Source organism: Megalopta genalis, chromosome 3 (assembly GCF_051020955.1).
Source record: "Megalopta genalis isolate 19385.01 chromosome 3, iyMegGena1_principal, whole genome shotgun sequence".
In the NCBI taxonomy this organism is placed as follows: domain Eukaryota; kingdom Metazoa; phylum Arthropoda; class Insecta; order Hymenoptera; family Halictidae; genus Megalopta; species Megalopta genalis.
The window spans coordinates 31,366,171-31,390,011 of NC_135015.1; the positions used below are offsets into that span (position 1 = coordinate 31,366,171).

Here is a 23,841-nt window from a genome sequence, read left to right on the forward strand (position 1 = left end):
TTCTCTCCTGCCGGCGAACACGTGCCGGACTTTTAAATTCCCTGGCAACCGGCGAGCAAACAGCGCGGACCCTGGCTCTCCGCGGTTTTTGCAGTTATCCGCGGAGGAAACGGCCACGGGATATCCTATCGGAGTTAGAGTTTCCGAACGCGTTTCCCAGACGTTCCTCGATCCTCCCCGGGCAGGATGCGCGCGATTAATCCGACGCGGATCGCTCGAACAGCGCCGCGAATCAGCGTCGACCTTTAACGCCGGATCGCGCCGCTCAAGAGAAGTACAGTAATGTCTCCCATACTGACGCTCGGATTGTCCACTAAAATGGACACTTTGGGAAGAAGAATTTAAAAATATTCGAGCCTTGCAGCTCGTTTTTATAGTTGTTGACAATCGATAACCATAAGAAACGAGTCACAAGGCTCGAACAATCGTATCTTCTTTTTCAAAATTGTCCATTTTTATGGACAATCTGGGCGTCAATTAGAGAGACATTACTATATCCATTTTAGTGGACAATCTGAGCGTCAGTAAGGGAGACATTACTGTATTCTACAACGTTCGTGTACGCCGTTTCGCGTCGTATTGTCGCGGGTCGCGCGTCGACCTTTAACGCCGGATCGCGCCGCTCAAGAGAAGTACAGTAATGTCTCCCATACTGACGCTCGGATTGTCCACTAAAATGGACAATTTGGGAAGAGGAGATACGATTATCCGAGCCTTGCGGTTTATTTATATAGTTATAAATTGTTCAGAATTATAAAAACGAGTCGCGAGGCTCGAATAATCGTATCTCCTCTTCCCAAATTATCCATTTTAGCGGACAATCCGAGCGTCAGTAAGGGAGACATTACTATATCCATTTTAGTGGACAATCTGAGCGTCAGTAAGGGAGACATTACTGTATTCTACAACGTTCGTGCACGCCGTTTCGCGTCGTATTGTCGCGGGTCGCGCGTCGACCTTTAACGCCGGATCGCGCCGCTGAAGAGAAATACAGTAATGTCTCCCATACTGACGCTCGGATTGTCCACTAAAATGGACACTTTGGGAAGACGAATTTAAAAATATTCGAGCCTTGCTGCTCGTTTTTATAGTTGTTGACAGTCGATAACCATAAGAAACGAGTCACAAGACACGAACAATCGTATCTTCTTTTCCAAAATTGTCGATTTTTATGGACAATCTGGGCGTCAATTAGAGAGACATTACTGTACGTCTAAGAAAAGTACGAGCCCCGGTAGACAGGTGTGACGGTGGTATAACAACCCGGTCTTGATTCGTCTCGGACAGTTTCCGATCGTTCTGCTTTCTCGGATGCTTCGAAACTTTCGTTTCGAGCAGAACGACGCGCGACGCCACGACGCGAAACGGCGCGCGCGAACGTTGTAGAATACAGTAATGTCTCTCTTACTGACGCTCGGATTGTCCACTAAAATGGATGCAGTAATGTCTCCCTTACTGACGCTCGGATTGTCCACTAAAATGGATGCAGTAATGTCTCCCTTACTGACGCTCGGATTGTCCACTAAAATGGATGCAGTAATGTCTCCCTTACTGACGCTCGGATTGTCCACTAAAATAGACAATTTAGGAAGAGGAGATGCGATTATTCGAGCCTCGCGGCTCGTTTTTATAATTGTGGACAATTTATAACTATAACAATAAACCGCAAGGCTCGAATAATCGTATCTCCTCTTCCCAAATTGTCCATTTTTGTGCGCAATCTGGGCGTCAATTAGAGAGAGACATTGCTGTATGCTCGATGTTGGCGCGAACGCCTGGTACACGTTGGCTGCCACCGTGCGGCTCGTTGTCTATCTTGATCTTCTGGGAACGAATGTCGACATCCGAGAAGGGTTTATTGCTGAAATAATTTATCGAACGTAGTCCGTCACCGTTGCGAAATATTGGAACAATTTATCATACCGACGGCGTTGTGTATTCTCCGAGATAAACGGGGATACGAATATATTCGGAATTTTCGTCGGTTTGATCGTCGTTTGATGCTCGAATTGAGAAGTTTATTCAACGATCTACCGTGGAGGAGTAACTTCGTTACGAATTATTTTAATGAGACAGAAATAATTTCGAAGGATTAATTTTAAAGAAATCATTTTTTAATAAAAGAAATGTGAGACCGGTCGAAACGACCGCCGCATGAACTGTGCGCGGTCTAACACTCGAATTGAGAACTATATTTAACGGTCTATTACGGAGGAGTAACCTCGTTACGAATAATTCTAATAAAACAGAAATAATTTCGAAGAATTAATTTTAAAGAAATCATTTTAATAAAAGAAATTTGAAACTGTTCGAAATGATCGCCGCGTGAACTGTGCGCGGTCTAATACTCGAATTGAGAACTTTATTTAACGGTCTACCGTGGAGCAGTAACTTTGTTGCGAATAATTTTGATAAAGCAGAAATAATTTCGAAGAATTAATTTTAAAGAAATCATTTTTATAAAAGAAATTCGATACGCGGGATCGTCGGACGCGCGATTACGGCAGCGAACGCGTCGCGACAGCGTGTTCGCCGGAAATGTCGGTTAAATTAAGCGAAACAGTTTCATCGATGCAACGAATTGCATGCGGTCCGATACGAAGCCGTGTCGTTGTCGATGCTCGGGATCAATCATCGAAGAGAATCGAATTTACTCCGTTTCCGCCGCGCCGTCTAAAAATCGGGCTTGCAGAAAGTTTCGCGGACAATTGCATACAAATTCGACGTAGACCGGCGCGATTCGTCGCGGTGTTCTACGAATACCGAGAACCTATTTTCACTTCCTAGCAACGGGAACGATTATACTTGGACATCTTCGATCGTTTATTCGTGCAACACTGTTACGGCACAGCCGCGTTCTGCGGTTTAATTAATACAGGCTCGGACGTTGCCGCGCGCTAAAATAATCCGTTACTCTGTTCCATGAACTTCGAGAATCTATCCGAGCTTGCTACATTATACATACATACATGCATACATACATGCATACATACACGCGCGGAGCACGCGATCTATCCGGATACTTTCGTCGACGCGAGTCCCCGCGCCGATGGTTCGCAGAAAACGGGGCGCATGTTGCCTGCAATTAGCAGTCGTTTAGCCGAACGGCTATATTATATCATATCTGTATCTTACGCTATAATTGCTCGGACCATAACCGGAGGCTTCGCAGCGACGAGATAAGATCGCCAGGATTAAATAGTCGGCCGCGGATTAATCGACGGGTAACCAGAATCCGTGCTCGTTTTCTAGAAAACGAAGCGCCGCAATTATTCCGCTTCGCATCGGCGGTTTAATGAAATTGTATTTTGTCGGAGGGAAAAGGAAAATCGGAACCGACACCGACACCGACACCGATTATTATAGATCGCGATGACGCGCGAAACGTTCTCTTAATCGTTGCTCTTCCTTCGGCAGATTCTCGCGCGCGCGTCGCGTGCCAAAAATCGATCCCAAAAAATCCCGCAAAATCCGAGAATTTCGATCAACGTTACGTCGTTTTTTCCATTTAAAAATTACCGAGAGAAGCTTCTTCGATGCCTTGCAGAGAGATGCTTCCACGGAAAATGATCGATTAAACGTCTTCGTTCTGTAAACCGTTGAATAAACGCGAACAGCTCGAAAATTCGCGTTCGTTGGAATACCGAACGAATCGAACACCCGCAACGTTCCCGGTTATACGAGCCGGCGTAACTTCAGAAAAGCGTGAAGCGACATTACCTCTACTTTCACTCGCCGAACTTGCCAATTTAAGATTGCTCGCTCGTAAGACGCGAGCGGGAAAGCTAAGACAGCCTCGCTCGCCGAACAGACAAATTTATACGAACAGTTTTGTTCCGGTATCGTTCCGGTATCTTTCCCCGCCGACGAACGAACGGGGCAAAATCGCGTTCGAGTCTGCCGGAAATTTCTGTTCGTGGTCCTAGAAACAAAAAGGCGCGTTTTTGCATCCGATCTCGGCCGATCGAGTCGCGAAACGCCGCGCCGAGCCGAGGCGGGCCAGGCCCGCGAAGCCGAGAAATCGCGAAAGCAAAGGTCGATCGTCGCGGCGCGACGTGGGCGGCAGGCTGGGGCACATGTTGCAACGGTCCCGGCGAAACTTCCGTCCGCGAAACTTTTACCTCGGCAACGAGGAGCGACAGGGGTCACACAGAGCGGAGTGCTCCGTTCCGAATTAGCCGGAACGATCGAAGTTTCGGCCGCGAGTCCGCGAGCCGCGGGTCTGCTGGAAGCCGGCGTGGCCGGAGGGGGCCCGGGGGTTGCTCGCGAGACCATGAGGGGGTCGGGGGGTCACGTGATTGCAAACTAGAGCCGACTGTTCCGCGGAGAAACATCGTTCTTCGCGTGCTTCCGCAATAATTCGATTATGTAATCCGAATGGGGGATCGGTTCAGGTAGCCTAGGCGTTGGAACGGGCGAAGCGAGAGAGAGAGAGAGAGAGAGAGAGAGAGAGAGAGAGAGAGCTGGGAAAGGAGAAGAAAAGGCAGAGGCTCGGCTAGCTGGAGGAGGAAGAGGAAACGAGAGAGGGCGAGGAACTCTGGAAAAGTTCCATCGGCCGGTCCTTCCATCGCGATGGTTTCAGCGGCGTCGCGACTACCCAAAGTGCCCCGCGCCTTATTCGAAAGCCGAGTGCGCGCACTAAAACGCGGAGGTGAGCGATTACGGTGATTGCGGCGGCAGCTACCGCCGACGAAAGCGGCGAGCCTCGCCGCGCCGCGCCGCGGCCGAGGAAAAAGGGACGATGACGATAATGACCACGATAATGACACCCTAGCCGGCTTCCCCTCGCGTCCACCCGTCCGCCGGTCCTCCCGCCGACAGCTCGCCGCTTTTCCTCTGAACTGGAATTCCCATTAAAGATTTTTTTCCGGCGACCGCGACGAGTCCTTCCGATCCCCAGGCTCCTCCTGTTTGCGCCGAGCAGAGCGGACTTCGGCGGACCGAAGACCGAACCAGCGGAGAGCCAGACTGGCTGGGGAGACGATCGGCGAGCAGAGCTCGGCTGGCCGCTTGTTTCCCCGTGCCCGTGGCACCTTGCCACTTGTGCCACATTACCGGTGAATTTAATTTTAAATACCTCGCCGTCTCGCGCCTCGCGCCTCGCGCCACGGATCGCGCGGAATCGACGAGAATTCCGCGACCGATCTCGGCCGCGAAAACCCTTTCCCCTCTTGCCGTCGCGGCCGATCGTGCCCGCGTCGAACTTCTCTGTTCTCGCGGCGCGGCGGATTTTTATCGTCGCCGCGAGCGCGAACGCTCTCGGCGGAATCCGCACGCGGAGCTCGCGGCGGAAGCCGACGAGAACGCGCGCGGGTTAGGCTCGGAAGCCTATCCGGTGCTCGTCGCGCACTATCGCGACGTACACTTTGTTCCCCGGCATAAATATTGTTCTCGCATTTTTGCGCCGATAAGGCGTCGTCGATAACACGCTGCCCGCTGAATCGCGTTTTATCTCTGCGCGCTCTTTCCATCGCGCGGAATTTTTCATTTCGTTCGTTCAGCTCTCGTTTGTATTCCGCGAGCTGCGAGAGGTTTTAATCGTCCATTGTATTAGGTTTTAATGCTGCTTCGGGGGACGCGACTGGAACTGGTTGGCGCGATTGCGAGCGGAGACACAGCCTCGCGATCGATGCCGATCGTCGTGTATCGCTTAACGATCCCGTCGTTTGGGAGAGTCTTGTGAACGGGAGAGAATATCTCGAAGATATTTGCGTCTAATATAATTTAGTTTAACCTTTCGCACTCGAAGCTGTTTGAACTGTAAATCTAAAATAATTTTTCTCACTCATGGTATTTTTATTTTACACGAGCAATTACGCTCTTAACAATCTTTTAAATCTAAACTTTTTTAATATAAAAGTTATCTTAGAACATGATGTGACAAATCTTAACGGGGCGCCTCAGAGTCGCCACTCGAGTGCAAAGGGTTAATATAGTAATTTTCTTTTAAATGGCAATCTCGAGAGATCTTGTTACGTTATATTAATAATATAATATAACTAATAATATTATAATATAACTATAATAAATAGAATAATAAATATAAATATAAATAATAAATTATAATATAACCAATAATATTATATTAATTATATTAATAATTCGATCGGCACCCTTTGAACAGTTTTCAAAGAAATTCCGAACCGTCGATCTCCGATCTTAAAGGAACCATCGGCGAACACTGTCCACAGCCGAAGCGTCGTCGAATGCAATTCCGAAGCGCACATCGCTGTTGCGTATGCGCGCATAAAATTAACGCCGACGAAAAAAAATCATTGATAAGCGTGCGTCGGCTCAGGGTCAGCTTGGAGCAATAAACTCCTGTTGACTCTTCGATATCGCCGGTATATCTTATCGGCGGCACACTAATATAAATTAAGCAATATTGTGAAGTGAATTCACGATGCTGGTATTCGTGTCACCGAGTATAAACAACACGCGGCTGCGGCGTTCGATAAGAACTTTCAGCTTTGCATGCGAGAGACTCGCGGATACTCGATATGGTTATATTAGCAACCCTATTTAATGCTTAATCGGTCGCCCGACATGAAAGGAACTATTGTTGTCTGTTTATCTTCGGCCGCTTCATCCCGCGAATTTGTTCGGCCGAACGAGCGCGCCGCAAGACGATCGTATTTCATAAATCGTGTTCACGATTCCGGGGAAATCGGTAATTGCCGCTGCTCGATCAGAGTCAGAGAGGATTTCTTCTGCGAAACGGATTGCGCAATTTGTCGCGGACTGTGGATCTTTATGCGTAAAATGAAATGTTTGAACGGATTCGACAGTTGGCAGATTCGGCATCGAACTGTCGCTTCGACGGTACAATTACACGGTGTTCCATAATTTCAGCCGAAAATGGGGAGAATCTGAGGTCGTTTCAAAGCTAACACAATTACGGAACACCCTGTATTTTTCGTTTCCAACGAATCCGTTCCGTTTCTGTGGTCCACCAGGCGGACAAAGCGACCAGTTCCAAAGAATTCCGCCGACACGGAATCGCAAGATTCCTCGAAAGCCGCGATTTCTAAATCGCGAAACGAGCGAGCCGCGCCGAGGCGTGACCAATCGCCGAATTTCTCGCGAGCCGGGGCAACGATATCGCGAGACCGCAGAAAATTCGGTCGGTCGTACCGCCGCGAAACGGTCCCCGGAAACCGTCGCGTTGCCGAGGCGAGAGCACCCAGCGCCGTGACATCGAGATTACGGCTTTGTTTCGGCGACCGATTCCGTCGTGCGACGCCTTTCGTCAAGGCGACGGCGATTCGCGGGGCCAGAGTCTCGGTACATGTACCTGTTGGACACGGCAAAAAGCGAGCACGCGGGTCCACCAGCGGCGATCCGCGAGGATGAAAATGGACGAAGACCAAGGAGAGAGAGAGAGAGAGAGAGAGAGTGATAGGGGATGGAGAGGAGGAGAGGGTGCAACGGCGCACGGATCCCGGAGAAACGGGCAAACTCGCCGGGGGAAGCGTGCATTTTCATCGCTGACTGGTTTCCCGTAATTTTCGGAGAGCCGGAGTTATATGGACGGTTTCGACGGTGATTGGAGATCGGTTTGTGGGCTACCAGGGGCGACAGAGATGAGAGAAGGGTACGGCACTGCGGGAGGAGGTGGGCACGGGCGAAATAGGAGGATAACAACGCCACGTTAATTATGCGTTAACAGCCTCCAATTAGAGACCGCATCGAGCATGCCCACCCGGCCCACCTCTCTCTCTCTCTCTCTCTCTCGCTCTGTCTCTCTATATTCTCTCCCCCTTCTTGTCCTGTGCTCGTTTCATTCTATTTCATGCTCACTGGCACTAACCTTTGTAGCAGGTTCATGCAAGCTCGATTCGCATGCGTTCGTGTGTAGGCGGTCGTCGAGGGGACGATCGATACCCGCCTCGGCTTTTTCAAAAGCCGTCCCGTCGAGCGCTTCGAAAAATATCTGTGTGTACACGGACGCGCGCGGTGCAACGCTGCGACTGCACCGAGAGCGCCGGGATCTTGACCCTCGACCGCCGAGAAGCGCTGTCCGCGCGACGACGCTGCAACTTCTCGCATCCGTGCTAATCTTCGTTCTATTTGTTGTTCGCACGAGAGAGATCGTGTTGCTCGATCTATTCGCTGCGCGGTATTAATTAATGAACCGCGGATTTCGCGTATTCGAACGTGATTTCTTTCCCGTTTGGTACAAGCGAGAATTTGCTTTCCGATCCGCTTCGAGTTTCGCGGAGCTCTTGTTTCCTCGCTGTACGAAGCTTTCGTTCACTCTGTTTTACGCGGATCGACGATACGCCAGCTTTCCGGCGAGACTTTCTAGCTGTATTTGAGCCGTTTATTTTGAAAGTGGCATGTCACTTTTTTTTTTTAATGAAAAGATACCGCTGAATTGTAATTAGTGTTACCATTAACTCGATCTTTTTGAAAAAGTGACTTATGCTACTTTCAAAATAAACGGCTCATTTGTCGCAAGCGAAATTTCGATGGCGCGCACCACTTATCCGACGTATTCGATTACAGTAATTTCTGTTACAGAAAGGTTCGGGGGTCGGAAATGAAATCGGAAGATCCGAGGAGACTAGGTCGCGATTCTTAGCATCGACGTAGCAATAAATCACGTAGGCGTAGGACTAGCACAGGGAAATTCACGGCAACCCGAAATTTGGCATTTCCTGGAGAAACTGCTGTACTCGGCTACTTACTGAGAATATCAAATTCATTAGGCAGGTGTTATCCCTTTGGGATTTATCGGGACATACACGTGTCCCACCTTGTTTCGTACGCCTATCGGGAGAATTGAATCCCGTTTTTCCACGATATACGAATGCACCGGTCTTAGAATGCGTACCACGCACGTATTTGTTCACATGTAACCAATGGGACACACATGTCCCAGCCCTTAGCGTCTAAAAGGGATAATATTAGCATCCACGTGCTCGTAAAACTTGACTCGAGATATTAACGAAAAATAAATCAGACTTCAAGGGGTTAACCCATTGACTGCCGCGCAAATTTAGCGCGTGTTGCCCTGGGTGCCACGGTTTTATTTGAAAGAAAACACGAAGTTTCACAAAATATAATAATATTAATGTACCGGTATAATATTGCAATGGCATTTACAGTATATTTTTATATAGTAGTTATACAATATGTTAGGTCTACCGGAAAGTTCTGTCCGCTTTTGAATTGAAATAGAACACAATTTTCATACGTTTAATAATATTTATTGTAGAATATACTTTCCATCGTTGCTTACGACTTCTTGCCAGCGTGATGGCAACTTGTAAATGCCGTTTTTAAAAAATGATTTATTTTTAGAGGCGAAGACCTCAACTAGTGCTCGGTTGACATCAGCTTCGGTTTTGAATTTTTTTTCTTGTAAAAGGTTTTGCAAAGAGAGAAACAAGTGATGATCGGAGGGTGCTAGATCTGGGGAGTACGGTGGATGCGACAGAATTTCCCAGCCTAGCTCTGCGATTTTCCGACGAGTCGCCAAAGCAGCACGTGGTCTGGCATTATCATCGGTAGCCATGTTTTCACGATCGCGTCTCGCTTAATAATGACACGAGACATCTTTGTTTCGGTTTATTTAGGAGAGTACATGCGTGTAAATGCAATGATAAAGAGAGATAGTCGTATATGTCTCGAATCAACATGTGCACATGGATTGAAACTTGAAGTGACACTATCGGACAGAACTTTCCGGTAGACCTAATATTTTCTAATAGTTCCTAACTCGAATAGCCATTTGTAGCCAATCTAAACTTGCAGCACCCACTACGAGATACCTCGCAGCTGGCAGTTTCGGTACAGACGCTTGCTGCGAGATATCTCGTAGTTGGCAGTCAATGGGTTAAGGGATGAAAGATCTCGACGGCAAGGATAAGACCTGGAACGATCGCGTGGAAGTGAAAGATCGGCGACCAGCAGGATCGGCGGGTACGGTTTTCAGGGATGAAAAAGTCCACGCTCCGAAGAGGGTAAACCGAGCAGTCGGCAATTGGCAATTTGTCGGGCATAAATTGTCCCGAGTGCCGGTAACCATCGTCCCGAGGATTGTCCGGTCTAGACCGGACTCGAACGACGAGGACCGCGCGGAGTATGATCTCCTCGGTCATATCCTTATTTCTAACGAAAAGCCGGAACCGGCAACAAGGGAAACGCGAATGGGATATTAATCCGTCTTTGAAGAAACGGGCGCGGGAGAAGTCCTTTGACCGATCCATCAATTCTTATCCATCCGCGAGGCTTCTTCTTGCCCGGGCTGTCTCTCCCCAGCCTCCCCCCGCCCCGTCCATTTATCAACATCCCCTTTTCCCCGGGGCCGAGAGGCCGGTCTGGCCGAGGATTTGTCGACAATTAAAATTAATCGGGGCTGGGACGAATCGCTCCCGGGGCCGGCTAATATTCAACGAGCAAAAAAGCCCGGTCGAGCTTCCTAGCTCCGAAGTAAGGAACCCCGGGAGGAACCGGGGATGCATTAATCATAGACGAGCAGACGTACAGATAGAAATCTGCTTATAGAAGACGGTTCCCCGTGGCCGCGGAGCGGAGGAGTCCCGATCTCGCTGGAAAACCGTCTTCCCGCGATCCTTCTTAAAATCCCTCGCCCATTGTCCCGTGATTAATAGTGTGAAATCGCGGGGAGGGTGCCGCTCGCCGCCCCGGGGAGGGAGGAATTAAAAAACCCGATTATTGCGTTTCGCCGCGATTGTCCCGAGGAACGATTGTTAGTCTTAACGAGCTCGGTCCCTCCGCCAGCGATTCGATCCGGCGCCGTATCCCGGGTTCACGGTGGACCGACAGGGTCGCTGAATTAATCTGTTATCAATCGAAGATATTTCATCGCGTCGAGTTCAAGATGTTCCTCGGAAATAGCATTTTACGTCGAAATATTTCAGATCGTCCAATGCGACAGCGATTCACACGTTATTTAATTGCCGAAAATGGAATAATAAGTCAACGATTTAAACAGCGCGGGTCGATATTGTCCCAGCCATCGTCCCGCGAGGATTAATATAGCAAGTCGTACCAATACTCGTTATAATGTTAATATATTAATAATAAATTATATATAAAATATAATAATATATTAAAATAGTTACAATATTAATATATTAATCGTAATACTCGTTAACGAACGAGTTTTATTCTTGCGCCACCAGAGATTCCTTTTTTTCCTCTCGAGCGTTTCTTCGGCGAACGCGAGAGAATCGGCGAGCAACGGTACTCGATTTCAGAACGAAATTTCCTTTATCGTGGAAAACAAGTCCACGGCCGTGGACTATACGGCGACGTTATCGCTGGAGATGCGGCAATAATCTGGCATTTATCGTTCTCGATCGGACACAGACACAGGCGCGGACAGGAGCGTCGGTGGCGCGCGTAGGTGTGTCTGGCCACGATTTCAAGGTGGAGGTCGCTCGAACGTCCCCATCTCGGTTCCGGACTGGTTCCAGACCCTCCTCGAGAGCCGGTTCGATCGACCTCGCTTCCATTTCCATCCGGAAGTGAGGGTGCGATGAAGGGAAATCGAACATTCTAGACATACAGTTCGTTATCCCATAGCTCGTGCCCGCGTAAATTCGCCGTGGCTGGTCCGAGAATTTCAATTTCTCGATTCGCGAAAAATTCGAAAGCGACCGGGGGAATAAAAAACAGACCGGAGGGAGAAAGAGAGACGGACAGAGTGAGAGAGAGAGAGGAAGAGAGAGAGAGAGAGAGAGAGAGAGAGAGTGGAGGGAAACACGGCGGAGATTGCAAGCGACGATTCAATTTCTTTCGCGGGCCGTCGACTCGTAACACACAACTCGATCGCGTGTACGCAATGTAAATGAATTTGCCGTTTTCCCGGCAGATCGAACGGACTTACGTGATTTTATTGCAGCCGGTCGCCGACGGCAGTCGGCGTTCATAATTGCTTTTCGAGAAATAGGATTTTACGTCTCGAGCACGCGAAAGTTACAACGACCGGAGAAATTCACGGTTTTTGCGCTTTTGCTCCTTCGACGGGTTTCGTACGTTTATCGAGTTCGAATTTTCTTGTTGTTGCAGTTTGAATTGAGATTGTTATTTTTGCGCAATTATCTCGGTAGACTCTATCGAGCCGCTACGGCAATGTCTCCCTAACTGACGCCAAGATTGTGCACGAAAGTGGACAATTTAGAAAGAGGAGATACGATTATTCGAGTCTTGCGCCTCGTTTTTTATATTTGTTGAGAATCGGTAATTACAAAAACGAGACGGAAGACTCAAATTAATCGTATCTCCTCTTCCCAAATTGTCCATTTCTGTGGACAACCCGAGCGTCAATTAGAGAGACATTACTGTATACTTAGTTACCGATACGAGACCGCGACCCGAAGATTCACGACGGAAATTATTTCGATGGGACCGCGCGATGCCCACAATTAGTCGAAGGAGATAGCGGCACGAAAGAGCGCTTGAACGCAATTACCTCGAGCAAACGGAGGGAGGAGGCGGGGAGAATGATCTCTCGTGCCGGTGGCAAAAAGAGGAGAAAACAATTGTTGCGCTCGCGGACGAAGGTAGCCAGGCCCGCGCTTTCCATATCGAAACAATGAATGGAAATACGGGAGAAATCGCTTCTAATTGCGGTATAGAATAATTCCGCGCGATAAGGGCACGGAAAAGCGCGCGGCGGAGTGCCATAATTACGCGAGAACAAATTATCTTCCCCGGAAGAATCGCGCAATCTCGCTGTTCCTTCCCGGTAGGTCGCGGGTATTGCGCATCTTGTTACGCAATCGTCGACGAAATCTCTTGATGATCGTGAAACGGTTTTCCCAGCGGTCATTAAAAACCGTGTATCGCGTTTCAAAGATTACACCTGGAAACATCGCCCACGAAATCTCCATTATTCTTAGCCGACCGTTTTTGCTCTTTCTGACGATTCGTTTCGTCGACCCATGTTTTTAGTAAGCTCTGAATATAAAACGTTCGTTAAACATTATCTCGAATAAATTGAAGTGGACGAGCACGCTCGATTGTACACATTCCTCTCGAAAAATGACCGCCGTTTAATTCGAAGCTCTGTAAGTTGGACGATCTCTTGCAACGTTTGTCGAAAAAGTGGTGCGATCATTTCTGAACGCGCTCCGGCGATAATTGCGAGAACCTGATCAAATGTTGTGATTATCGGACCTCGCGGATCTTTATGCAAAATAATAAAATAATAAAATCATAACAAAGTTCTAATAAGTATATATGTTGAATATTTACAGGCAACATAAATAACAGTAACAGAGTTAATTTTTTATTGAAAAAAGAGAAAAGGAAACACACATAAAGATAACTGATATTACGGGTGATGGTTCGGTAGGCACAACTACACACCTCGCTCGTCCGCAGGCAACTAACTAAAGAACAAAATTTTTGGCCGTAGGAGCCTAAAAAAAAAAAGACAACGCAGACAGTAGACAGTCGTCGCACTCTCTCGCTAGATGCGACGCAGCTCATCATACAACAATGTAATACCATAATTAAAAATATTATGTCCGTCGCAGGGGCAACCTTCAACAATATAATAAAATGCAATAAAATTGTCTGCGTCGGTTATATAAGAAACGGAAGACGAATACAAATGCGATTTTTGCTCGTGCAAACTTAACTGTTCGAAAATAGTTCGTTTTAATATCCTTATATCCATTTAACCTTTTCGCAGTATGAAATCCGACTTCGCCGTTTCTGTTATAAACGCATAAAATCCGCAGTCTAATAACCATTACCGTCCGAAGTTCGTGTCGCGGGGGTAGTACGAGGCGCGGATATGCACGGCAAAATGTCGAACCGACGACCGGCCAGGTAATTATTTAATTAGCTGCACGCCACTTCGATGTTAATAGTTTTGCGGGAGACGCGTTCGCGGCTGTTTTTGCGGTTCGCGGGTTCGTTAATTTGATAGGTTTTTAAATGGAATTTTCAGGGAACACGGTTTTCGCGACGGAGCGCTATCGAGTTTTTGCGGCTCGGCCGTTTTAATAGGCAACGAGACGGGGCCGACGGTGCTAAAGTATTCGCACCGTCGGTCCCCATACGGGGACCATGCCAACTTATGGGTTAACGAGCTCTCCGCGGGGAATCATTACGACTTGTAAGATCGGAGATTACACGGCGGAGCGAGCCGCGCTTTCCTTACGAGCGTTTTCATGCGTGTTTCTCCGGAAATTAAGCGGAAAGATCGAAAGTTCTTCGCGAAGGATGCTCGCGGCGCGGCCTCGCGGCTCCGCTCCGCTCCGCTCGGCTCGGCTCGTTCTCTCGCTGCAAGCTCGCGTCGCCGCTCGCGAAGTCGTTCGAACGATAGCGCGAATCGTAACTCCGCCACGCTCGTCCGAGATATATTCTCTCCGCGTTAAAAGGCAATTACGCTAATTAGACGACTCGCCATCGGGCACGTTATCATAGAGCCGCGGATTTCCCGCGTTTTTCCAACTTAACGGCTTTATGCTAAATCCAATCGTGGCGGCCGTCCCATCGGCGTCCATAAATTATTCTTTCCGTTCGCTTATTATTAGATCGGAAAGTTTAGACGAATTTATCGCCGTCTGTACGGTTCTCGGGGCTTATCGTTCTCGCGACCCCTTGATATTTTAGTTTATTTAACCGGTTGGCTTAGCGTTCGACGAGTATACTCGTCGTGGAGACGCGTGGCAGTATGTATTTTGTGTCGCGACGGAAAAGTCGCGCGTGAAAAGTGGCGAACATTGGCTATTTAAATTGTAATTTTGGTGAAAGCAAAAGCATATTCTTGAATTTCAAGATGTTTAGAATATTTTAGGCCAGGCCGGTATGAAGTAAACAAATAAAAGATACGAACAGTTTGAGATAAACTCGTGCGCACTCGTATGCACTGGCTGAAACAGCTTATCAGTTCCCATTACATTTCGATTACTATGTATGTAGTGTATGTTACGCGAATAAGCAAATATTGGTAATAAAATCGCGAATTTTATCAAATAAAACCACCGGTTAACATCTTGATCCCGGCTGATGGATCGTGGACACGCGCACAGGAGAAAAAGCGTTGCTCTTTTTCTCGACTTACTTCTCCATACGAAATCATCGCCCGGCCGGTCGTGCCGCGATTTTTCATCCGGGCTGTATTTACAAATCGAGCCGCGGCCGACACCCAAACACCATGAATAATTGTAAAGTAGACCCGCAGATAGAATAGACAAGTGTCCGGGGCACCGTTTGCGCCGAGCAAACACGTCCGGCCGGTTAATGATTGTCCGGGCCCGATGTTATTATTTCTCGCGCGAGATCGCCGGCGCAACTTTCCGAGCGAATTAACATTTCACGAGGCATTACGAGGTTCCCGTACACCACTTCGGAGAATTACCGAACTGCGGCAGGTGTCCGAATGATTCAGCGTCGCGTCCGAAATAACGGCGCTCGCCCGGCTCCGGCGGAATTAGCAATGCAGATAATTCAAATAAAAGGCAAGAAGATAGCGCGTTGCCGAATGCATGTACAGGCGGCGCTATCGGCCGCGGTCCGCGCGCGAGAGTTATAGCGAAATCTATATAGCGGGGGGGAAAACGCTATACGTTAAAAGCTGCGGAATTTAGTATGCAGTCGGTCGGCCCCCCCTCTCTCCCCCGCATCGATTTCATTTCCCGGACAAAAATGATTACACGGCGGAACGAGGCTTTTCGCGAGTTTCCCAACGAGCTAAATTTCCCCTTTACGCGCTCGTTACGCGGCCGAACACGGTTGTAACAGAATGAAACGCTTGTTGCAGCTCGCTCGCGGTATACGCTCTCGCGGAATATGCTCGCGGGGGATACGCTCGCGAAAATAATTCGCAGGGAAGAGAAAAACGAGGCGGCCGCTTTGAAATTCCTCGGACATTTTCAAAACGGTGGTGCCCCTTCGAGACTCGGCTTTTTGTCTAATTTCGCCGGAGCGGGTTTTCATCGTCTCGAAGCGCCGCCGCGGCGGACGCCACCGCTCCTTTAAACGCTCGGCAACTCGTTGATTCGGTGGAAGAAGCCTCTCTGTAGCTTTTAACGCGTTTACCGCGAGTTCCTTTGCCGACATAATTATGCACGCTCGGGAAGCAAGAACAACCCTCTCTCGCCACCGGTGGAATATAAATTCCGATGTTGTATCGCGGGAACTTTTGGTGCAGAACGAAATAATTGCGGCGAAATATCGCGGACCCTTCAACGACGAATTTAGCCGCCGCCGCCGCCGCAGTTTCTATTGGGTTGGCAACTAAATAATTGCCGATTTCAGTGTTATAGATGTCTCTCACTCCCATTTTTATGATATCCGTAAATGTTATATTATAAAATTATTATTATTATTATTATGTTATTTTTTATTATCCGCGAATGTTAGCAACTGGACAAATTGAATGCAGCGGTCATTTAAGCGCGTCGATCATTTAATTTCGTGCTCTTCCAGTTGACCGCTGAAAAATCGGGGACGATGGAAAGATATTCTTTCTTGTTCTTAGCGTCTTAGAGCGTTTACATTAACGTTGGATCATTGAACATTATAGTATAGTAATTCGTGCGCGATTGGCATAATATTGGATTGGCAACTAAGTAATTGCCGATTTCAGTTATAGATGTCTTTCACTCCCATTTTTATGATATCCGTAAATGTTATATTATAAAATTATTATTATTATTATTATGTTATTTTTTATTATCCGCGAATGTTAGCAACTGGAGAAATTGAATGCAGCGGTCAAGGAAAAGCGACCAGAATTGGTCGATCGTAAAGGTGTCATTTTCCAGCAGGACAATGCTAGGCCGCACACGTCTTTGTCCACTCGGCAAAAATTGATGGATATTGGTCGGGAATTGATGTTACACCCACCACATAGCCCTAATCTCGCACCATCGGATTACAACTTATTTCGATCCCTGGACAACTTCCTTCGTGGTAAAACTTTGAATGACGATGACGCTGTAAAATCTCACTGAACTCAGTTTTTGGCCGAAAAGGATCAGACTTTCTACGAGCGTGGAATTTTCAAGTTGTCGGAGAGATGGCAAAAGGTCATCGAACAAAATGGAAAATTCATTACAGATTAAACTTCGTTCCAAGTAAAAAAAAATTTTTTATTTCATTGAACGAATCGGCAATTACTTAGTTGTCAACCCAATAGAAATAATATATATACTATAGGAATAATATAAAATAGGAAATTCGTTCTAATAGGAATTTTAATAGCAATAGATTTTTAATACAAATTCCGGTTACGATAAGCTAGATAGAAACTCGAATTGGGGAATGCATTCTACCAGAAGTTCAAATTTAATTCGAATCTTTAATCTTTGATATAAGTTTAAAGCGTCATAGATCTTCGATACAAATTCTAATTATGGCTGGATATAAATAGAGATAAGCTTAATCCGAAAAGAATCAGACTTTCTACGAGCGTGGAATTTTCAAGTTGTCGGAAAGATGGCAAAAGGTCATCGAACAAAATGGAAAATACATTACAGATTAAACTTCGTTCCAAGTAAAAAAAAAATTTTTTATTTCATTGAACAAATCGGCAATTACTTAGTTGCCAACCCAATATTACCCTCGCGAAAAAATGAAAGAAAATTCAGTCGTTTGTTCGGGCTCGAACGAACGAATCGAAACGATCATTTCCGCGACGCTCGGAAATCCGCGGCCCGCGTCGCTTTTTAAAATAAAACGCAGACGATCGTCGATAAATAATTGATGCGTCGAACAACGCGAGCGAAATAGTTTTTCTCGCGCCTCCGGCCGGTGGCTCGCTAAATATGCAGAGGTTTTTTAATCGACGGGACCGCAGGCTCGCAGACCCGTATAAATAGAAAATATAATTTCGGACACTGTTAATCTGCCGCCGCTACGAGACGAAATCTCGTCCCGCGTCGAAACCGGCGGATAAATAAATGAACGGATAAGCGCGGATCGCGAACACCAATCAACCGGTGTCAGACGCCGTTCGAAAAAAAAAAAGAACAGAAGAATGGGACGAAGAGCGGAGGGAAAAATGCCAAGAGTGCGAGAACGAAACGTTGATGGATCGGTCGTAATTAACCCCCGGGATTAATTGAAAATTGAACATTTCCCGTCGCCGTTTTCGCGGGGCGTCTAGTGTGTAACTGAATATTAAATGCAGGTGCCGCGAGGTAATTGGTTCTCGCTGACGTTTATATTACGTCGTACAGAGGAGGCAAGAGTTATCGTTATCGCGCTGTCGCTAATTCCTCAGCTGTTCTTATCGCTCGTCCGCCATGCCGTTGCGCGGGGCCGAAACCGGGGCCTCGAAATCCATGCGTCGCCTTTCGAGCGTTTCGCGGGCACGCGACAATGCTACGGATGTTCGCGCGACAAATTCTTAAAATTTTTCCGGAGATTCGAACGAAAAAATACGCGCGAACGTCGTCGCGGCTCGCGAAGCGCAGGTGCGACACGCCGAGAGCGGGCCCGCCGGAACGAAATCAAGGCACCGGGAAGCAAACTTTCGAATACGGTTTATATTTTGTTGATTATTTGCTTGCGAATAATTAAAGGCAGTGTTTTAGGTAAAAGTATATTTATTGAACACACGGAAACACAAGATCTAATATACAGGCTTGCTCGCAAGAGCTTAGAGACAACGAGTGTACTCGTAAGCTGCTCACGGACGACTGACTAAAAAACCGCGGAAGACACGCAAAACTGTGGTTCGGAAAATCCTTAGTGGTCACAAATAACCAATCCGCTCTCACACCGCGTAAAACGGACTTTCGAGTCAAAATTTGCTCGACTCGAGTCGACGCGCGTTTAGCGCCGCGTGCCCTGCGGATGGGCCGCAAGGGCCGTCTTACCTGAAAAACGGACAAGGCCGTAAAACATACGAAGTACCCATTTTCAATAGCATGGAAAATGCCAGCTTTTACATATTTTTATCCCCCCCTCACCTTTGAATTTACCAGCGAAACGAGACGGGCGCAGCTTCGACAATGGACATTTTAACGCGCGCGAAAGGCTGCCGCGAAATCAAAAACCATTCTTTCCGAACGGTGTCAGGGCTGGTTCGAAATTCGAATTTGCTGGTGAAAGGGGAGACGGCGTTGAATGCAGCTTTAACGCGGTGCCGATGGGCAAATGCCGACTAAATTAAAAGCCATATTTTTGGAACTGAATCGAAACGATTCGAAGCGAAGCTTAAACACGGCTTTACCCTTTAATCCGGCCGGATTTGCAGCCTGAATTTGGAAAAGTATTAAAACTTCGAAAGTGCGCGGCGGCCGCCGCCGCCGTGTCGGTCGAAATTAAAGCAAGTTAAGACAAATATATGGCGCGGGTCATTTTTCGTTCTTCCGAATTTACCGGCGGGAAGAAGAGAGAGGGAGAGAGAGAGAGAGAGGGAGGACGCGGCCAGTTTTCGCTCTGCCGATGTGAAAATCTCTGCTAAATTAAAAGCCATATTTTAAAAACGAGAACGACTCCGAGCAAAGTTTAAGTACAGCTTCCCTTTTTAATCCCCTCCCCGAATTTACAGCCGCCGGGAAGCGCGTGTCTATACTTGCAGCGAGAGAGTACTGCACCGACGGCTCGAAAAATTATTACGAAATTAAGAGCCACTTTTTAGTTCGAAGCCGGCTTTATTTTTTTTCTGCTCCCGGAAATAACGAGCGCCCCGCGTCGAGAGAGCACACAATTTTTACACCGGTCGATTGCCAGCAACAAAAAAATTCCCATGCGGTTGAGAGCAATTTTTACGGATCGGATCGAATCGAATCGAATCGAGCTCGCGCGAATGAAAAATATCGAGCGCAGTTTGTTTGCACGATCCAGTTTGTTTCGTTCGATACGGAGGCTCGCGTCGTACGGCTCTCTCGAGGAGAAATTCGAAGAATGGTACACACAGCTGCGTGGAGAATTATCCGAGCGACAGAGATTTTATACTTTACCGTGACTTTAACCTTCTTCCGACTTCTTCTTCGCCCGTTTCTTCTGCCGAGCTCGCCGAGAGAGAGTCCTATTTCTCTATTTTTCGGCCTCTAACCTGTAGCTTTCTCTTCCGATTTGCTTTACCTTTTTTCCCCGAGCACTCTCTGCGAATGCCTCAACCATCCGCTACAGGTGCAACGAGATAGTATTAGCGCGGAGAATATCTTCAGAGCGCGCAGAATTTTTCGACGAACAATCGAACGTTTAATTTCGTTCGTACGTTTCTTTTATTCCTTCGATCTTGATTCGTATCTGGACACCTAATTTGTTAATACATTCTCGCTGTCGTTTCAAGCTAACCGTATACGCGATAATCTCTATCAACCGCGGACTGATAAAAACCATCGGGGTTTTAACGATGTAGAACAAATAACAACGAACTTTAATACGCGTTAATGTCACTTGCCACACGATGTACATTGCAATCGCGAGAATCAATAGTTCATCCACATTCGACGATCTTCTTCTCGCGTCTCAAATTACACTCTTTCTCTCTCTCTCTCTCTCTCTCTCTCTCTCTCTCTCCGATCGTTCTTTCCCGCTAATTGACACCTAATCCAAGTTCACAATTCACCGATAAAACGATCTCGCAGAAAACCTTCTCCTTCCCCGCGTTACAAAGAATTTCCTCACCTTGTAAACGGAAGAAGTTGCATCAACACGTTGAAACCGGCACATCGAAACCGAATATCGTTACCTCCCATTCAGGTGTAATTCCCCATCCGGTCGCGATGCGCGGCATTTTTCACTTTTCCGTGCATAAAAGCCGGCGGTCCGCGGAAAATATCGCGACGTTTAAAAAATGCAGCCGCGGCGCTGGGCGGCGGCAACTTTCTATCTCGGTGGAAAACGCGACCGAAAACGCGGTGAACAGAGTGAGAGCGAGCGAGCGAGAGAGAGAGAGAGAGAGAGAGAGAGAGAGAGAGAGAGAGAGAACGCTGGGAACGCAGGAATATTTCGCCCTGGGCCGAGAACAATTTCGTTGGCCGGGTTCGAAACAAGTCTGCGGAAAAAAGTAATCCGCTCCTCCCCGCCGTTCCCCCCAATTTTTCGTTGTACCCGAACGCAGCGGTGTTCCGTTTCTCGAAAAGAAGAAGAGCGACAGTTATAGAGAGAGAGAAAGAGAGAGAGAGAGAGAGAGAGAGAGAGAAAGAGAGAGAGAGAGTGAGAGAGAGTAAGAGAGACAGAAAGGAACGATGTCGCCGGCGATACATAAAAATGCTGGTTCGGGCAAAGGGATGAAACAGAGGCTGGAAGGAAATAACGGGGAAACAAAAGCGGCGCGGCGTGCGGCGGTCATGTAACCGGGCGGTTGCAGCACGGAAAAACCGTATCAGATATTTTTCGGGAGTCCGCGCTGCCTGCCGTATGATGAATCGCTCTCGGGAAAATATTTTTTCTGCTTTCACTCTCTCTCTCTCTCTCTCTCTCTCTCTCTCTCTCTCTCTCTCTCTCTCTCTCTCTCTCTCTCTCTCTCCGCGTATTTCTATTTCTCCGTTTCCGTTCGCCTCGGTCCCGTCTCCTTGCTCGACGCGCCTCTCGCACGGAAATCGCGCCCGCGCGCGCGCTCTCTCTCGCACATTCTGCACTTTGTTTGCGCACGCGAGCATCCGTTGCACCGCGAGAGCCGTTCCATCCACGATGCACTGGAATATATAATGTATCGAGCCATCGAGGAGAGAGCCCTTTTCGTCGAAGCGGCACCGCTGAAGAATATGCACGCCGGCGAGCGCGTATAAATAGGGAAATACTTATTTTTAAATTCAAGCGTGCTCGTCGCGGCTTACGTTCTTCCCTCCCCCGTATTTGCGTAACGCCGCGCGAACAGAGAGAGAGAGAGAGAGAGAGAGCGCATTCCCCGCGGATCGCGGGAACCGGTGGATATCGAACGGCCGGCGAAATGAATTCTCCACGCGTGCACGTGTAAACGTCGCTCGTTCCGAGACGAGCAATTTTCTAATATATCGCCGTGTCGAACGAATACGGACGACGGGAATACGGAAAACAGCGGAAGAGGTTCGCGCGTTTTTTCCACCGCGCCGCGCGCGCTAATTTATTCGCGATGTGTAGCAACGCGTCCGTCGTATTGCAGCACTTTACGCTAATCGTCGCCGGCGACATCGATATTCCAGCAGGAAATGCTGGCAGATTTATTCAGAATTCGCGACGGCTGTTCTTTACGATGTTAGAGATTTCTGCCTCGCGAATGGAAAATTTCTTCGTTGGATTATCGCGGCGCACGTGATCGACGTAGTTGTTCACGCTGGAACTGTAGCCGGTTTTAGTATAGCGTTTACGGCGACTTGTCCAAATCGAGTCGCTGTAACGCGAAACTGCTCTGTTGAGAGTGTAACGTACGGAGAATCTTCCCACGAATTTTTTATATTCCTCTTTGAAGGCATACGCCAGGCTGGCGCCAGCCAGCCGGTGGATCGTTTGTATATCGCGAGTCGAGTACCTCCAAGGGGGTACGACGACGAACGTTTCTGGAATCGGACCACATAGGAACACCCCCGCTACCATTTTTCCAGAGAAAATCTAACCATATAAAGGGCCCAAACGCGACCGTGAATCGGGCTAGTTTCGAGTTATTCGTAGACGCGGAAGCGCTAGGAAGATCGAGTTTCAATTCTTCTTCGAACAATCTAATAGGTGATTAGACATCGAGTCAGAAGCCCCCGCGGATTCAGTGCGAAAAGCTGAGAACGCGTTAGAGACCGCGAACACTTACTTACATTTGTAAAACCCAACGCGTAATAAATTAGTTTTCACCAGTTTTCTTCGGTTACAAGTTTCATTATTTCCATCTCCTATTTCGAACCAGTAGTTGGTATTAACCAACAAAATATATCTTAACCGTTCGAGGTATATCTTTATTCCTTTTCTAACAAAGTTACGAGGCACCCTAATACCAATTTCTCCAAACACCTTATCCTAACCTTAACCTTTTAGGCACGACGCGCCACTATAGTGGCTTGCCCTAGTAGCTCACTCGCTCATCGTTTGAACCAAATAATCGTCTTCATATGCATTGTTTCACACTTCTTTTGTCTTCGCATCGATTTACAACAGTCTACAGGGTGTCCCAAAAATGTCTCGCAATCCGGAAATGACTTGTTCCTCGGATGATTCGAAGCAACTTCTTCCTTTACAAAAATGATCTCCGAGGCACCGTTAACGAGTTATTAACGAAAAACAGTGACCAATAAGAATCGAGTACGGCTGGCGCGAGACGGCCCAGTCAACCAGCGCACGAAGCCCAGTTCCGCTCATTGGCTCGATCGCCTCGCGCCAGCCGAGCTCGCCTCTCATTGGTCACTGTTTTTCGTTAATAACTCGTTAACGGTACCTCGGAGAACATTTTTTTAAAGGAAAAAGTTGCTTCAAATGGCCCGAGGAACCCGTCTCTTTCGGACTGCGAGACATTTTTGGAACACTCTGTATATACAGTATCAGACTCTGTACAGTACACATCAGACTCTGCCGTCCGGAGAAATAGCCTCGCGCAGAATTCAGCCGTATCTAAAAGATTAAAGGTAGCCAACCGTATCGAAATAAACATCGGCTCGCCTACGCACCCCTATCAAAAATTCCAAATGCATGCAACCTCCGGTCACCCAACCTGCCTGGCCCTCGGCTCGTAACAAGAGCAACTCCTTAAAAAATAATGGAAGATAGCGGTTGCCACGGAAGAGCGTTACCAATAGACGATCGAAGTGTCGAGATCGGGCCGTCGAACGAGCAACAATTTCAAGTTGAAAGATCTGAAATACAATTGCATCGATTTGTATTATAGTTCATATTCTCTATTGTAAATAAAATGCCGCGACGCGAGGGAAACGGAGCGATTCGCAGCAATATACAGTGTCAGACAAAAGTGTTCGCACGCCTGAACGC

General features: G+C 47.7%; 1 protein-coding gene and 1 long non-coding RNA gene across 6 annotated transcripts in view; both read left to right on the plus strand.

Moving 5' to 3' along the window:
- Mxd (MAX dimerization protein) overlaps nt 1-23,841 on the plus strand; it is a 330,355-nt gene that overhangs the window by 49,799 nt on the left and 256,715 nt on the right. The gene's annotated exons all lie outside the window — the stretch shown is intronic.
- LOC143259205 (uncharacterized) overlaps nt 1-23,841 on the plus strand; it is a 49,155-nt gene that overhangs the window by 1,522 nt on the left and 23,792 nt on the right. The window lies entirely within an intron of this gene.